Genomic DNA, 15,252 nt, shown 5'->3' on the forward strand with positions numbered 1-15,252 from the left:
AGAGCATAGAGAATAACTTATTACCATATACGTATTCTCTGGCTCTCCAGGTTTTTATAGAATTCAGGTGCTGGGCCATGTTTTGTTTGCCCTGAGTTACCTGTACATATGGTAGAATACAGTATGTGTATATGTATATAGCCTTTTCATCCAAACTTCCAGTTTTCAAAAATTGCTATTTAATCATTCCTTTGGGCTGCCAGCAGCATCTTAGTTGTCAGCAGGGGATTTAGAATTACAAATATTTGGCTTGTGTCACCAAATGGAATTGCCATGGTTTCTATCCATTTTTGTATGTTATGTTTATTGAAGAAAATTGGTAACTGTGAATAGGATGACAGCATTTTTCATACTACTTTGACAGTTTTGGGATATTTTCTTAAAACCTACAAATTTGTAATAAAGTTTCTTTTTAAAAAACACCTGTACACTTTCCTTCATTTTAAGTGTCAGTTAGATTTGTTTTCTGAGCCACTGGAAATGTCTGTTACTCTCAAGTATGTCATTTGTAAGAGGAAAACTGAACCTCTTCATAATGTTACCGTCCTGTAAAATATGTTATCCTCCATTGGATATTCATTTTAACTGTCCCTTGCTTGCTTTCTTAGTAATTTCTAAGGTGTGGAACTTAATGTGTCTTTCATCCACTTGGTAACATTTTTCTCAGCTCAGTTTGTCCCCCGGTGTATCAAAACTAACTTTATGATAGTCCACCATAGTTAAGAATTATTTCTGGTTTGTGTCTTTTGAAATTTGATGTAGTTGAAATTTTTCAGTAGTTGTTTAATACACAAAAAAGCTGAGTCAAAATCTGTTATCTTGTTCTTTCTTTCTTTCAATACACAAATATACGGTATTGGCTGATTAACTGTTAAATGTGGTATCACTAATTACATCAAGTAGGTGAGATACATGATTTCTCTGATAAAATTACTGCCTGAGTGGGATGATACCTAGTGCTTGTCATGCAGTAGAAAAAATGACCAATGTTAGTGGGAAACCAGCTGAGTCCCATCTTTGTGCTCTTCTGTGACAGAAGAAGCTATAGAAACAGGTCAGTCAGCCTTGCTTCAGCAGGATGGTAATTCAGGTATGCTGGGAATTTTTATCTTTGATAAACATGGTGAAATGGAAACTAAATTCCCCCTTTTCCCACCAGATAGCTGTTCTTTTGTGGTCTGTGCTGCATGGGTGGGCCACCACTGCCTTTAGGAAGAAAGGGCTGATGCCAAACTGAATGCAAGGTAAGGCACAGTGGTTTTGGCAGTCAGGCTTGGAAGAAACAGCGTTAACAGGTGAACGGTGTGTTTGGAAATGCTGTGCATGTATTTCATCATCTTGCCAGCAGGGACCTCCCTTAGCCTGTGCTTCATGAACATCACATGTCTGGTTTTTTAGGGGGTGAGGGGTGTGTGTAGGGGGTATGTTTGTTTTTTTGCCATTTGGGGTTTCTTTGTTCCTTCTCCTAGCTGTGCTTTGACACCAGCTAGCAAGCCACATTTCTCTGAGCTAGTTGATTGAGAATGGATGTCTGTCCACAAGCAGGTGAGCAGCTTTCTTCCAAACCCAAGATCTGATTACCTCCATAACATTGTCCTTTGGGGGAAAATGAGACGTGCTTGTCACTGCAAAGCTCTGAACAAAAAGTAGGTATTACAAGTATTGAACTAAATTAACTGAAACTCAGTCCTGCTTGGATAGAACTGGATGTCAACTGTGACATGAGAACACCTAGAAAATAGAGGTAGAAATCAGACTGGAAGGCCTTATTTTAAATTAGGCTTAGTAGATCCACATAATATTTCAATCAAATATAGGATTCTAACATTTTTTTTTGACTCACATTTTACGTATATTTGGCAACTTTATCCTACATAGTAACTTTTTTCTGGAGGGGCAAAGCTCCGTAAAAACAAATAAATTTAGTATTTGGAGAAAAACCCAATTATATTAGAATGCTTGATTTGTTCTCTTGATGGTGTGAGGTTGCTGCTGCTGTTGATAACCTAATGCTTGCCCAATATTCATGTCACAAACCTGTCCTTTCTGGTAGACTGAACCATATTCAGATCAGTCTTCCTTTTTGCCATTACTTTTTTAGTTCATATTCTTATAACTGCTATGGTGGTTAATTTTTCTGTAAGATTATGTGTTAAGATTGACCTCTTGTAACTCCCTTTTGCTGTAATTAAGCTAGCTGAAAAAAAAACCCAAACCCAGAAAAAAATCTTTATTTGTAAGTCAACCATCTTCCTAGTTGATTACACTGGTATGAAAAGGGATGGATGTTACTGTAGTTTTTGTTTGTTTGCTTTGAAAATCCATGCTCTTTCCCACTATTTTGGCTGTTACTGACAGTTACAAAAGCAGCAGTTACCTTTTATGCCCAGGAATTTGCTTTTGTTTTTAGAGGAGAATCTCTTGGTCACAGCAGTTCCTTAGCATATCCTTTATTTTCCCCTCAAAATGAAATTTTGGACATTTTTATCTTTTTTTTGATGCTTGTTTTTTGTTCTAGATGATGATGAAATTCATACGCTCTGCTAAACTCAATGAGAAAGGAAGAACCAGGACACCTGGGGCAAGGACCAGTCTGCTGTAATATTATTCAGTTTCTCAAAACTCCTTCATGTGAAGGCAAACAAACAGTGAGCAGCTGTGTGTTTGCTCCCCAGTTACAACCCCCTGCATCAGCCATGCGGTTAGTGTGCTCCTCAGTCGGAGCTGACAAGGCATGTGCTAAGTGAACCTGACATCACAAGGTTTGTAAAATAAACCAGGTTATTTCTAATAGCTATCAACAGAGGTTTTGCAATGGGAAATATGCCTCCTATTTCTCCTTTTATTTGTCTCCCTGATTCAATTATTTAGCTCTTAAAAAGGTTTTATAATGCAAGCAGCTGACACATCTGAGATTGTTAATAGAAAAGGTTTGTTTCTGAGTTGCTGTGTTGTGTTGAAGAAAATGAGCAAACCTAGGAAAAAGTCACTGGGGTTCTGTTTGCTTGCTTTCTTCCAGTTCAGGTCTTTGGAAGTTACATGCACATGTTCATTATTTGTCAGAAAATTGAGATTAATTTTATACAAAGACTAATGCAAAAAAGAATGCTTGAAAAGATAACAGTGGTAGGTTGCTGTGAAGAGAAGTAAGACTAGTACTAGAGAAAGAAAAGAGATGAAGAAGGGATGCTGGAGAAAGAAAGAAAACAGGAAGAAAACCACAAGAATAGTGATAAAGGGGATAAATAGCAAGTGTGATGTTGAAGAAGAAAAGAATTGTCAGTAACGTTAGCATTGTAGGTCTGTCCAGGTGGAATAGTTAGTGTGCAGTCGCCTATCAAAAAAGTACAATATTGATTACTTTTTCTGTTTTCAAAACTGAATCTCCTTTGTAGTTTTTCCTGCTCTCATGGAAATGAGGGCAAATTTAAGGTGAAGGTGGGGTCTTAAAAACCACAGCATGTGGGCAATCTAATATTCCTTTATTACATTATTATTGTTTTAATTTATACTCCCCCATTCCCCTCCTCTGGCTGGCTAGCGGAGGCATCAGGGAGCTGTTTCACAAGGTAGGTAAGGCAGTTTCAGGTGTTGCATGCCCTTGCCCTGCACAGGTCTTGAATCTGCCAGAGGTGAGATGTGAAAGCAGAGTCCTGCAGAGTTGATGCTTATGTTGCACGTTGATCTGAAACGAGCACAGCAGACTGCAGCGTGCTCCTGGATTTGATAACTAGTTAGGTATTGAGGGAAGGGACCTACTTGATACCTGCCTGTTTTTACTCAAGGAGAACAAAACCCTGCTCAGTCTGTAATAGCAGTCAGAAAAAGTATGAATCTACAATCTTGCATTTGACTTCAGAATTTTTATATGAAAACGTATTTATGCAAAATTAAAATTTCTGTGTGATTAGTATATTCTGCTACTACTGGGAGTAATATCCAACCCTTGATATAACATGCTCATACATCCATGGTAGTTTATTCATATATGTGGAGTAGGCATAGTGACCAGCTGCATGTTTGTCCCTGGAATAACTGAAGTCCCATGTTTTTGACACTTCCCCCAATTTATGTCCCTTCATCCAATTTCCAAGGAAACCTTAAAAAAGTAAACGCACCTTGATACTCTGTGTTGCAGTGGTGGCAGTTAGTTATTCTATGCTTTGGGTTATGCAATCTCCATTTTAATTTTGCAATGAGCTTATATCAATATTATTTTTGTTGTCGTGTTCATCATTTTTGGTGACAGCTCTGTTTAAAGAAGTTGTAACTTTAACAAGCCATCTGTTAACCTTACTCTGATGAAATAAAACATTTCCTGGTCTCTCGTTGTAGACCAGTCATCCTATCTCCTGTCAATAAGAGGATATTGAAACACACAGGAAAATCCGTGCACACTTTTATCTTACCCTGCAATATAGCCACAGTGTCGTACTTTAGTGCAGCAACTTGTAATTAGCTGGTGATGTTAGGAGGTTTTATTTTCCATTAAAATTTTTCTGTAGTGCATGATCTCTTGTATTTAACATGAGAGTTTCCTCAAATCAAGTAGGAAGGCTGGGCACAGGAACCATGGGAGGACATTTCAAGTTTGTCACCCTGATTAGTGAAGATCTTAATTTCATGAGTTAAGAGAGTAGAAAGGAAGGAGAAACACTTCATCTTAGGTGAGAACAAACAAACCTGCAAAATAACTCAAATTTTGTCACTTGGTATGAGGCCACTAGAATGGCTGAATGGAAGGAGGAGAAATAGTGAATAGAAAAGGCTGGAGTAATGGGAAAAGGAAAAATGAATACTGAAAATGTGGAGAAGCAAGAAAGGACTCCAGCTTTTTGAGCTCTTTAGGTAGAAGATGTTTTTGAGGTGATGAAGACACACGTGATATTGCCTATGAGCTGGCAAATCACAGTAAGTCCAAGGAAAGTCTTTGATGGACCTGAAAGTATTGGCACTGTGCAGTGGGCAAAATGAGAAAATCCCAAGCCCAAATGGAGGCAAGATTTGTGCTTTTTCTCCTCTTGGAGAGGTTTGGCAACTCTTATAAGAAATTGGGAGATAGATGCAGAAGACACTGTAATGGAGTTGCTCTGGAGTTGGAGTTGCCCAGGCTGATTCTTGCATGGTGTGTGTGTTTACGGATACAAGGGACAAACCCAGCAGGAGCAGCGAGGTGTATAGCCAAGAGACAAACTTCTTGCAGTGTTCCTGCTTCTTCAACCTTTCTGGATGCCAGAGCAGGTGGGCAAGGACAGTATCCAGCACTGTGTTGTGGCAGCATCTGTTTATGTCTTGGAGCCCATCCTGCTCACTTCACTCTTGACCAGTGCTCTCAACTATCAATTTAAGGATCCAAATCAGATCTTTTATTACAATGTTGGCACTAATTTTTACCAACAGGTCTGGAGCAAACCCTCAAGGTGGAAAATGCTGAAAAGATGTTGAAAATAATCACAGTGCTACTCCACAGATGTCTTCTTTTGTATTACAAGAGCTCTGCATATGGCAGTACCCTCTGTGTGGTACTTAATTTGGTCAACGCTATAAAGGTCCAGGGTGCTGGTTTGGAAGAATCTGCTAGATGCAGCATAGCACAATGTGGTTGCCTTTATAGGAAAAGGAACTGCTGTCTTGATTTAATTAACCAGTCATTCTGCTGATTCCGGAGTTTACTTAGACATGAAAGAAATAAACTTAATTAAATTAAACAAAGCTTTTTCCTTCCCACACATGCTCTAGGTCCTTTGACTTCTTCTGAGAGACAACAAAAAGCTTATGAATAACAGGTGCAGTCTTTTTGTTGTTGTTGGCCTGTTGCAGAAGGCTATCAGGAGAAAGATTATGCACAGGTGCAGTATGTGCATGGCATCAGAGGAAGAGGATATATAGGGGTTTGAAATCTGTTTGTTTGTTTTTTAATTTAAGTTCCTGTGTTAGGTTGGCAGAAGAATAAAAACCATCAAGGCTTCAGTGTTGCCTGTTGCAGGTCAAGTTAATTTGACAAAAAGTGGTAATGCTTGAGTTGAAACCTAATCAAAACAAAGGAAAGATGTAGAATATGTTTGGATTCAGTTCTCAGCTTATCCAGAGGTGTTTTGAATTTAACTACTTTAAGCTGTGTAATTGCTTGGTTCCTTGTGATGTGATTTAGCAACAGATCTGGATTGTTTTCCAACAGCCAGAAGTGGCTATTTGTTCAGTTGTAGTGCTCGCTGTCTGTGTTTTTGAGAGTGTCGTCACAAATCTGAAGTGGTTTCTTTGTCCAGCCATAGATGGAGAGCATTGTGTAAAAGCACATCCTTGTTGCAGTGTGGGCTTTCTGCCTCCTCTCAAATGGAGCTGTTCCTGACAGCAACTTAGGCCTGCCCTCTTCTAACACTGTTTCTTCATTTCTAGTCTTGTTTATGTGCTAGAGAGGTTTGTGGAGGAAGATGCAATCACAGGAAAGACAATTCCCTTATGTTCTTCTACATACACTTAACGTCATGTGTTCGTCATTTCCAAATGACACAGCATGTGTCTGCGCTATCATTTATATAATTTATAGTGTGCTAGACCAAATTTACCAGTAAATCTCTGATAACTACTTCTACTGTGTGATTTTTTTTCAGATGAATTTCTACCTGCCTATCAGGAAATTCATTCTGGACTGTATTTGCTTAATTGTTTGTATTAATAGCGGAAGAGAAAGTGGGTGATCAAAAAGATCAATAAAAGCAAGAAATATAAAATCTGTTCATTCCCCTTTGTCCTCTGGAGCAGTTCTCCCATTAGTTGAAAACAAAGTTGATGAAACACAATTTGTTCTTGCCTAAAAACTGATTTAAAAATAAGCAAATATTTTGTCCACTTAGTTTGCCAGGTATTAGAATTAGTTTGACTGATGCAGAATGAACTTTTTTTCCATCTTTCTAAAAATTAGTACTCTCTTTTCCCATTCCTAGCTCTTTTCCATTTAATTCCTAAAAGCACTGTGAACAGACGGGGGGGGTGTAGTGTTAATTCACTAAATATACTGTTGTGAATTATACGCAGCTCTGCATGCACAAACACATCTTTGTTAAATCTTCATTAACCTGTTCTGGTCTACTCTTGCATCCTCTTGTCACTACTCAGTTATATGTCTGCTCACAGTTTACCACCCTGACTTTTTATCCATTATCCTGGTTACTGTTCAGCTGACGCTTTTAGCATTGAATATTCTTATAATGCTGTATTTCTCTGAAACAAAAGTTTGCACCAGGCATTACTAAAAGCAAAGCCCTCTAATCAGGCAGATGAAACTCATTAGTGTTACATTTCAAGGAGCCTTTCTTTGATGCGAGGTAATTAATTTTGCCCCATCGCAAAATTGCCCTAACTTTAATGGGAGCTAGAATCTAATAAGATGAAAAAAACGTCTGTCATGAGAACACAGCGAGATGAACAGCTTTTGCCAGTCTTGGAAATGATGATACGTTTTACAGCTCCAAGGCTGAACATTCTGCAGTTGCTGATGTGTTTAAAGTCCCTGCTGTGAATTGATGGGTTTACACTGCTTGCTGGTTTTCATCCTTACAGCAGAAAGTAACTGTGATTTAATTTACTTTGTTCATGCTGGCCAGTGTTAGTGCCTAGACCAGAATCTGCCCTCAGTAGTCTGTTTTGCTGTGTGAACACCAGGATTTCAGTGGATAGGGGAGTGTCTAAAGTTTGCAGGCTGAGAATGGTCCTGCAAACTCTTTTCTCTTTGAAACACTAACGGAACATAACAGATCAGCTAGGAATGAAAAATCTGGCTGTATCCTTTATTTCAGAAAAGCTGACGTTTACAGCAAGGAGGTGAAATGGATACAAAAAACCTGCTGTAAACAGGCAGACCAAATATATTCTGTGATTGTTTGGACCTTAGTCAGTTCTTGATTTCCCTTGGCCTTGCTATTTTTAAGGTGTGTGAAGTATACTGAAGGCAGTCTTTCTGCTTCTTACATTCACCAAATCTAATGCTGGATAAATTCTAAATGAGTATGGTAGAGCCTGGTTACTGGTGAATGAATGCTCACGGTAAGGCTGTGTTGTCAGAAGTGCCTGAAGAGCTCTTGTTCTCTTTTCTAAGTGGATCAAAGTCTGCTGAATCGCTTTTTTGAGCTGTGCTTACCCATATCATTAGCAAGTACAAAGCTTTCTCCTTTGTTAGCTTGTTCCACCTCACTTTGAATACAAAATATGCTACTGTTACATTAATTAGGCCAACAGGCTGAGGTTAACAAACAGTCATGTCTCTTATCAGCAGGCTTCTTTGTGCATTTGACTGTTTTGCTTTGTGTTTGCTTGTGATGTGAAAGAACTGGATAATTATTGAAGTTTTTAGATAGACATGATAATGTAGTAAGAATAGAGCTAGCAGGGTGCTTCCTCAATGAATGGAGTCCACTCCTACAACACTTTCTGCTGGTTGGATCTGGTGTAAGGATCTGGTCGGAAGTAATCCCTGACTTTGGATCCTGTATTGCTCTCAATGCTAAGAGTGGGTGTTTTCAGTGCTGGTGGCTGAGGTTGCCCATAGCTCTCAGTCACTTCTTTTTTGGATGCTTTGTCTTTCATATTCAGGTTAAGCATTTTGCAACCTGTACTCTGAGCTCTCTGCAGCTCACCGCAATAGCAGTTTTGATGCCAGAGCCCTCAGCACTAAGCAGCTTCTCAGCCTCTGTCCCCTTGCCGAGGCTTTGGGGCTGATGGCCAGGATTGGTGTGCTGCAGCTATGTAACCTCAGCTCAGTCTGCTGTGTGAGCAGCTGGGAGCCTCCCCTTCACCTTGCCTGGGCTATGCAACGCATCAGCTGTGCCTGGGCAGTTTCCCTGCTGATACCAGCTTGCCAAATTGACTTCCCAGCTTGACCTCAGACCTGCTTGCCACTATGGACTTGTCTGGAGATGTGTTGGCTGGGCCTGCCCTGCTCTCTTTGCTTGGGCACTGTGGCACTGCCCACCTGCCTGGCTGTCACCTTCCCACCAGCAACTGTTAGCAGGGCTGCAAAATCCTGCAGGAGGGGACATGGATGTGTGACTCTTCAGCTTTACCATCGGGGTAGTTGTTTAACCATCCTGCCAGGAGGGCAGGATTGGTGAGCCTAGACCCAGTAGTGTAAGACTCAGGTTGCACCGATGGAAATGCAGTATTTCCTTGTCCTTTCTAAGCTGTGCTGTATTTCCAGGCAGCATGTAGATCAGTTTGTCAAGCTTTCAGCTTGGCTTTCCCCACCCTTGGTTGATGATTGTTGCTGGACTAAATCCTTTTTGCTGCAGTAGCACAGGCAATTTTTGCCAACTGCTGCAGGACCGGGGCTCTGTTGCTTCCTGCAGATTTAACTGGAGGTGGCTTGGCCAATACTGAGCAGATAAGAAAAAAAAATGTTGTAATTGGCATTTCTGTACCAGTAAGTCCAGAGAAGTTGGAGCAAAGAGCTCTTGCAGGACCTTGGTTCCCAGGCAGGCAACAGTTTTGCTTGAAATGCAGGTGATACTATATTTGTGTTACCATAATCAGTGGTGAAAACAAATCAGAGCATGGTTTCTCCCTTGCCCAGCAGCTTCTTGGCTAACCTTTTGTAAAAAACTTGCAAAGGTTGTTAGGAAAAACTACACCTTGCTTGCTCAGAGCAGCAGGTAACTCATGTCACTCATGATTTTACGTAGCTTTTATGAAAGAAAAATGTTACCTCCCTCAGATGAAAGGGATAATATTATTTCTTTAAACAGTCCAAAGCAAATATACAAACAGGGAATGGTCTGTTGGCTAAATGTGCTTCAGTAGATTTACACAGCATCTCTGGCTTTTCAAAGTAAGCGTGCTTAAAAGCTATTGATATTACAGCTGCCTGAGTCACTCTGAGTGGGTAATTTGCCTGATTGGTTCTTGCATTTTTAATTGGAAAAATATATTTGTGGTTTCAATAATTGCATCATTTAAATTCCCCTTTTTGTTGCTTATTAACTGCTTATCAACCATATGCTTTATAACTTAACAACTCCTCAGTAACACAGAGAGTTAACAGATTGCTAAACCACCCTCACCTGGATGAGGTCCCCTTCCCAGTAGCTGACTTATTGCACTGAGAGTTCCAGATGTTTCTTGATGGTTGCCCTGAGAACACTGCATGACACTGTGGTAGCCTCACTCTGTTGAAAGGTTGGGTGTATTGCCCTGGGAAGTGTTTGTTGGAAGAACGGTGCATAACAGAAGGGAGCAAATAGAATGATTCCCTTGTTGAAAGCTGGTGACTTCAGATTCGTACTTTTTTAGAAAATTGGAAAAGTTTTTGAATTTTAAGCCATTTAACTCCCAGCATTTAGGTAAATGACCTACACCACAGGGATAGGTTATCTCCTTTAAGTGAGAAAAGCCAAAGTTTTGGGAGAACGAAGATGAGAAAGTGAATGGGAACGAGTGCTGTTGCTGAGGTGTTATGCTCAATGCTTTCTAAATATTAAAAATCAGTAGAAGAAAATGAGTCTGATTTTCAAAGCAGCAGATTTTCAGGCATCTGTGTGTGAGGGCAGCCATAAAATACAAGCAGAATGTGAGGAAGATCTGTAGAACTTATACTGGAAACAAACCGTTTTAGGGGGCTGCATGTTGTTCTTCACTCTTCCCTGCAGCTTCCATAGTGCTTGCCTAAGTGCCATGAGATTCTTAAAGGCAGAACTCATCTGCTGCAGTTAATTAACAGAAAGGCAGAAGGCTATGATTAGAATTTGCAGTAGTCTAGTCTGGAGAAGGTAATTATGAGTAGAGCAGACTTAGTACTAAGTAGTATTAAACCTGTTTTGTTGAGGGATTTAACACTCCATATCTTTTTCTGGAAAAGCTTAAGTGGCCACATTGCCCCAAGCAAATGCTCCTGGTCAGAAAGGCAGATGGCTGGGCCAAATAAAGTCCAAAGTATGGCCAAGAGGTTTATATCCCAGAAGTTATGATGTGAAATTACCTCACTGGAGATGAGAGCACTTTCTCCTACCAGAGAGAAGGGGTAATTCTCACTGATGACCTTGGTGGGATTGGGAAGCCTTTAGGACTGGCTGATTCTCTCCTTCAGCCTTGCTGTGTTCGGGTAGATAATCTTATCTTTCAGCAGAAGATTAATACCCCGGGGGATCATTCCTGACCTGCCTTTCCATGGTTCTTGCCTCATCAGTTGTTGCCAGTTGAACAAAGTCACCCTCTGTCTTCTCTCTCAGTGCTGGAGCACTCGGGAGTCCCTGTACTACACTGGTTTTACTTTTTGCTGTCTTTCTCCACTCCCCCCCTTCCCAGACCAGCTTCCTGAAAGTGTTAGTGGATACAAGACTTGTGCTGTGTCTGGAAAGATAGGTCAGGTTAGTTGAGTCCCTGCCTATTTTACCGATGACCCATAGAAGGCAAACTTCTTCAGAGTGGAAGTAGCAAAGGTTTATGTTTCACAGACAGTGAAAAATGAGTCCCGTTACTGTGTGGCCCTCTAGGGAGGGGAAGATCTGGAGATGTGACACTTTGGTTTTAACACTTTTTAGCCTAAAAGTTTCCAGAGCATTTATCTACAAGTGTGTACCCATAAGCGTCAGCACCACTGTGAGGCTGCAAACTCTGCTGTCAAGTTCCTTCCTTGAAGAATGAAACAGAACCCCCCCAAAAAACCTAGAGGAGTCATTTCTGAGTTAGCACCTGGTAGGCAGGAATAAAGTTGTGGCTTCTTTTGGAGCTGCTTGACATTCCTGGAGCTACTCTGGCAAAGGGCCCAGAAAACATGGGACAGCACTCTCTCGCTCGGATCCTGAGGCTGCTGAAAAGAGGAGGACTCATTTAACAAGGAATTATGAAGTAATGTGACTGAAAGCCAGCTCTTGTAGCCTTCATGGTGAGTGCTATCACAGTTGCCCTGTGCCAGTGCAACAGGTTCTGTGGCAGCTGCATATGGCAAAGTGCTGTCTTGCAAAACGTGATCAGCTTGACCCACTTTTGAGCAGGGTCAGACCTGTACTCGATCCTCAGGTGCTGATTATCTGTCTGGAGGGCTTTGTCTGTATGAGAGGCTGTATGTGAGAAATCTGTGGGCTTAAAAATCCCCACTGTATTGCCTTATCTCATGAGATAGAGAGGCTATCTTTCTCTGTGGTGTTGTTAGGTCCCAGGTTGTCTCTTTGTCCTTCAGAGCACCTTCCATCTCAGGGTCTGTGTAGACTTCTGATGTCCCCCAGAAAACTCTGGCATCTTTGCCTCAGTGCTTCTGCAAACCAAGTCTGTGACAGTTCTGAGTCAGTCTTTGCTTGTGCTGCCTCCTTCCAGGTTGAGCGGAGTAGCACCTGTGCACATTGCTGTCCTGGTTGCATTGCACTCCGTGCCTGACTGCTAGTAGTTCTGCTGTGCCATATTGCGCTTTTGTGTGTGAGAGGCCCAAGTTGCTGTTCTTAGATGGTAGGATTAGACTGCCAGCTTTTGGGAGATGGCAGAAGTATCCTGCTGTGAAAACCCTAAGCGGCAGTTGTGCTCATGACAGAGTGATGGTTTTCTGAAACCCCGCAAACCTAAATCTCTGATCTGGATGAAAATGAAACAGTTCTATAAAGCCATCTGCAGATTCACAGGAGATAGAGACCAGCAGAGCAGGCTTCAGCAAGCACCCAGTGGAAACTGTAATTGAGTCAGTTCATGCATTGTGGTTCTGCTCTTTTAGACTACAGGGCAGTGGCTATGGTGAACAAGCACTTCTTACTAATCCAGAGAATCTGCTCCCCCAAATTCTGGGCACCCTGGTTATCTGTTTATGTAACTAATTAATTTTATACTAGGTTAAATTTCCTTGGCTGTTCCTGTACTGCTCACATTGTATCAGCAGTTACAGGCCAAGCTGACCACAGGCTCTGCAGTGTCAGGTATGAGGGGAGGGATGACCAGTGTTCCAGAAAGCTCCTGCTTAAATTTGATGTGACAGGGCAAGGAAGGGAGGCAGGGACACTCCTGTCTGTTTATCAAACTGGGGCCTCAGAGGTAGGAAGTGCCCTTAAATCTAGCATAGCTGGCCGCGCAGTTTATATCCCCTTCATGACTCTTGTGTGCCATGAAGCTCATGTGCTTCTGCTAAGTTTAGCCTCACTGCTTTGTGTCTCGGTGTGGCCTCTCAAACTGTCCTGTGCCCTTCCCTGTGCTTTGTGTTTTCAGGTAGCTGCAGATGCTAACAGAGCCACTGCTTCTGTTGTCTCCCGGGAAGAGGCATCAGAATGGGTTGTCAGAAGCACCTGGGTGACTGACTCTTCTTTGAGCATTTTTACACCTTTGGGTTGTAGGGGAGGACATCCATATCCTTAACACTAGAATAACCCGTACCTATACACCAAGAATAAACTGGCTTTCCTAATGTATCTTGTGAAAGGTTATAGCCTTTGAAAGCGAGGAAGGAGCAGATTTGAGTAAAAGTAAAAAAACAGAATAATCCTTCATTCGCAGTGCAAGGGACCTCAACTGATGAACGCAACTGGTGCCTGAGGAAATGTCAGTCAGAATTATATCTTGTATTTTCTTTCAAATTTTATCAAGGATGAGCACAACATTTTGACAGAAAAGAAAAGCACAGGAATTTCAACCTGGCTGCTATCAGGATGTGCTGATCAGGAAGTACTGGAAAATCAGCCTGAGTCCAGATTTCTGAAAAAAAGATGCTTACCTGCAGTAGAAGAGCTTCTAGAGGGCTACCTTAGTCAGTAATTAAAAGAGGATTAAAACCAGAATGACATATAAGTTATTGGTGCATTTGAGCTAGGAAACCTGACAGATTTAGTCATATTGCATCACAGATATTTTACTCTGTTCATGTTTACAGATTCATTATTAATATCAGGCTCTCGTATGCTTAAGATTCTGGGTAAAAGCCCTATGAATTGTTTGCTTTTTGAGTCAGTTTGTTTGATGGGGAGATCTGTTCTGCAAGAAGGAAGTGCAATGCCTGTTGTCAAGCTAAGACATATAGTGAATAAATACTGCATTTTCCTTATGAAGGGAAAACTGAAGTATCTGTTCATGAAATATATCCCATTAGCAAACTGGAACAAACTGGCTTTTCCAGCTATGTCATCGCTTACAGCCATGCTCTTTCAATCCTGTGCTGTGACTGAAGGGCAGAGCTAGCTAATCACCCTCAGTCCTCTTAGAAACAGGATTGTTTGAAGTTCCATCTCATCTAGGAAGATGGAAGACACTGACATCATTGGAGATGTCAGTCAGTACAAGTGTGACTGTGTTTGCCTCAGTTAGATGTTAGCCTGGATATTGGCCAAATCAGTGTAATTTATCATTTGGGAATAAGAGATCTAGCTGTATTCAAGGTTTCAAGATTTTAGGCACTGAAGAGAGAAATACTGCAGATTTTTCAGACACTTGAGTAAATTAGGTTAAAACTAGTCATTGCCGCCTTTGAGCATTTCTTTGAAAGATAGGTTTGTAAGGAACGTAAAGAAAGATCAGTCTTTGGTTTTGGACAGCCAAAAAATAATCAGTCTCACCTCCCCCAAATGCTTAGAAGCCTCCAAGGGATTATGTTCCTGGGGAACATTTTGGCTTCTCCTGCTGTGTATCACAAATCGCCTTATCTTAATGTTACCAAGTCTGACCTGAGAGGAGACAGTGAGGACCAGGCTTATTGAAGTCTGAAAACCAGAATAGTTTCTAAAATACAGACATCTGTCTAGAGCTATAGAGTAAATAATTATATACAGGATATGCAAATATATGTTTTCCTGCTGATTGAAATGTAGTTATTCTTCTTGTACAAGCAGGAGTTTTTAAGAAAGGTAATGTGTTGCAATTTATTTTCACAGCAACAAATGCACTGTTAATTTTAGTTAAGAACTCAGTACATCTCTCGTCCATGTTTCTGTTTGAGACTATGTCCTGTAGTATGTGCTTTGGTAGCCTCATAGAGTCTGAGCTGCTGATTCCTCATAGATACGTTTGCTTATTTACCCTCTGCTGCAGACCCAGCCCTCGCCACCTCTCATTGACTTCAGTTTGCCTTCCTTTTCCCAGGGGCAGGGCACATATCAATTCACTGAGGAGGGAGGACAGGTGCTGGGAGGAGGCTGTGTGAACACGATGAAGGTAGTCAGGCTCCCTCCATCCAAATCCTCACTCCTCAGCCCCATGGGGGGCAAATTCGTGTTAGCTGCAACACCCACAATGTTACCCACAAAAAGCTAGTCTCCTCTGCCCCCCCGCCCCCCCCCAATATTCCTCATTCAGACGACC

At 41.3% G+C, this 15,252-nt stretch overlaps 1 long non-coding RNA gene across 1 annotated transcript; it reads left to right on the forward strand.

Annotated features, from left to right (window-relative positions):
* The first annotated feature begins 2,513 nt into the window (after positions 1-2,513).
* On the forward strand, positions 2,514-11,628 carry LOC130603979 (uncharacterized). Its single transcript, XR_008973332.1, has 3 exons — positions 2,514-2,762; positions 11,298-11,354; positions 11,529-11,628. It is a non-coding gene; the product is annotated as an uncharacterized LOC130603979 (long non-coding RNA).
* The last annotated feature ends 3,624 nt before the right edge of the window (positions 11,629-15,252 follow it).

Source organism: Pezoporus wallicus, unplaced genomic scaffold (genome assembly GCF_028554395.1).
Source record: "Pezoporus wallicus isolate ANWC-B61680 ecotype Strahan unplaced genomic scaffold, APGP_CSIRO_Pwel_v1 contig_2025, whole genome shotgun sequence".
NCBI classification, from domain to species: Eukaryota; Metazoa; Chordata; class Aves; order Psittaciformes; family Psittacidae; genus Pezoporus; species Pezoporus wallicus.